Source organism: Myotis brandtii, unplaced genomic scaffold (assembly GCF_000412655.1).
Source record: "Myotis brandtii unplaced genomic scaffold, ASM41265v1 scaffold1087, whole genome shotgun sequence".
In the NCBI taxonomy this organism is placed as follows: domain Eukaryota; kingdom Metazoa; phylum Chordata; class Mammalia; order Chiroptera; family Vespertilionidae; genus Myotis; species Myotis brandtii.
Genome location: NW_005353698.1, coordinates 1,287,288 through 1,290,139, shown reverse-complemented (window position 1 = coordinate 1,290,139; position 2,852 = coordinate 1,287,288).

Below are 2,852 nucleotides of genomic sequence, written 5' to 3'. Positions count from 1 at the left end.
CGGCCGCCATCTTGGCTGGCAGTTAATTTGCATATCTCACTGATTAGCCAATGGGAAGGGTAGCGGCTGTACGGCTAATTACCATGTTTCTCTTTTATTAGATAGGATTTTCTGTCACACACCTGTTATATATCATGTCCATCATTAGCAGAATCTAAAATAAGAACACATAATTTGAAAAACAAATCCCTGCCCCCTCACAAACTAGAAGTGACTTTTAATTGTGTGATTACAGAATTAATGTGGCTCACCAGCCCTGGCCAGGTGGCTCAGATGTTTCTCCCTCAAAAATAAAATAAATTTAAAAAATTTTTAAATAAGTAAATATAGTTTAAGAAACAAATGTAATTTACTTCTGCTTGCTGACATTATTTTTCCAGAATATTTATATTTCTTATGTAGTAGCTACTGAGGTATGTATATCAATCCTTTCAAACATAAACTAAACACATAATATGAAAATATTTGAAAGCTGTAAATTTGTTTCCCTTAGATGTTCACTGCAATAAATAAACTGTAAAATAATATTCTCAACTAAAAACATAGAAAGCAATAATATCCTAGATCCATTTGAAGATCCAGTTTTTCCTCAAGGAAAACTCTTGCCAATTTTTAAAAGTGTTTTATCAATCAGACTTCTCACCCAGCAAGAATAAAATGTACAGAGGACAAAGATTCTGGAATTTAGTTTCATATTTTTCCATTCACTGTGTAAGAATAATGAACATTGAAATGCAATGTTTTCTTTTGCCCATCTTACTATGAAAACCCTGAGTCAAACTCTGAGGTATAAGGGTTTTTTTGTTTGTTTGGTTTTTAAAGAATATATTTTTATTGATTTCAGAGAGGAAGGGAGAGGGAAAGAGAGAGAGAAACATCAATTATGAGAGAGAATCACCAACTGGCTGCCTCCTGCACGCCCCCTACTGGGGCACATGCCCTTGATGAGAATCGAACCTGAGAGACCTTTAGTCCGCAAGCCAAAGCTCCATACTCTGAGCCAAACCGGTTAGGGGTCTGAGTTATAAGGGTTTGATGGTAGTCTAGAATAAGTGAAATTCAGAAATAAAAATATAAAATTTCATTTTAACCAGTAGCTTCAATTTCCTTCTACACTAAACATTTTACCAGGAGCTTACAAAAGTGTACCTGACCTTTCCCTCCTCTTAAATCTTAAATTATTCCAATAAACATCATCTAAAAATATTCAATGTAAAATACACTTTGCTAAGTATTTACACATAATTTATTTCAGCTAATGTTTACATCAATCCTGCAATGTAATCTTCATTTTACACATGACTAAACAAGGCTTAGAGAAACTAAGTAACTTGTCCCTAGTTATAAAGTTGTCAAAGACAAAGTCTGCATCTGAACTAAGGTTTTCAGACTACACCACAACTGTATACTATCACTTTATTTGGTAATTACATCCACTGCCTTATAATACATTGTACTACTTTCACTTTATATTTCTTAATTTTTCCTAAGTTCATGTCTTTAAGAGCAACAATTGTTTTGTGATTTAATATCTTACAGTATCCCTTTAGTTTGTTGATTCAAGTTGCTTGTATGACAGAAGAATGTCAGACTACAAGTTTAAAAATTCTCAGGGCCTCACATTTGTAAAATAAAAATGATACCAAAGTAATTGAGTGCTTACTGTGAATGCTTTCCATGTATTAACTTATTTAATCCTCACAACAGCCCTATGAAATCAGTACATTATTATCCCATTTTGCAGAGGAAAAAGCTAAAGGCTAGAGAGGTTCTCTAACTTGCCCTAGATTTAGGTTACAAGTTAGTAGGTGGAGGAGCTAGGTTTCAAAAGCCACGGTATTGTCTCAAGTGCACCTTTACTTGCTTAAAGTTCAAACTATCCCTCTAGGACAGTGGTTCTCAATCTTCGGGCCCTTTAAATACAGTTCCTCATGTTGTGACCCAACCATAACATTATTTTCATTGCTACTTCATAACTGTAATGTTGCTACTGTTATTAATCGTAATGTAAATATCTGATATGCAGGATGATCTTAGGCGACCCCTGTGAAAGGGTTGTTCAATCGCCAAAGGGGTCGTGACCCACAGGTTGAGAACCGCTACTCTAGGACTAGATAGTGACTAAATGAAATGTATTCATACTGTAGGGACAATAAAAATATTTAACTCTGGGCACTGATTTCTTAGATACGACACCAAAAGCACGGGCAATAAAAGCAAAAATAGACAAATGGGACTACACCAAACTTAAAAACTTTTGTGCATAAAAGGACACGATCAAGAGAGTGAAACACAACCTACAGAATAGGAGAAAAAATTGCAAATCCTGTATCTGATAAGGAGTTAATATCCAGATTTTATGAAGAACTCCTATAACTAAAAAAATAGCCCAATTAAAAAATGGGCAAAGGTCTTGAACAAACATTTCTCTAAAGATGATATACAAATGGCCAACAAGCATATAAAAAGATGTTCAACACCACTAATCCTAAGAGAAATGCAAATCAAAACCACAATGAGATATCACCTCACACTGATCAGGATGGGTACTATACAACAACAAAAAACAGGCAAAGAGAAAATAAGTGTTGATGAAGATGTAGAGAAAATGGAACTCTGGTGCACTGTTGGTGGGAATGTAAAATGGTGCAACTTCTATGGAAAACAGTATAGCAGTCCCCCCAAGAGTAAAAATAGCACTTTCAATATAATCCAGCAATTCCCTTTCTGCATATACAGAGTGGCCAGATTATTATGACCACCTGACGTTTGTAGGCAAATTAGCTATAATTTTGCGCTGAAGTTGCTAGAGGGCCAGACCATTATAAATAGGGAAGCAGGTTGTTTACCAT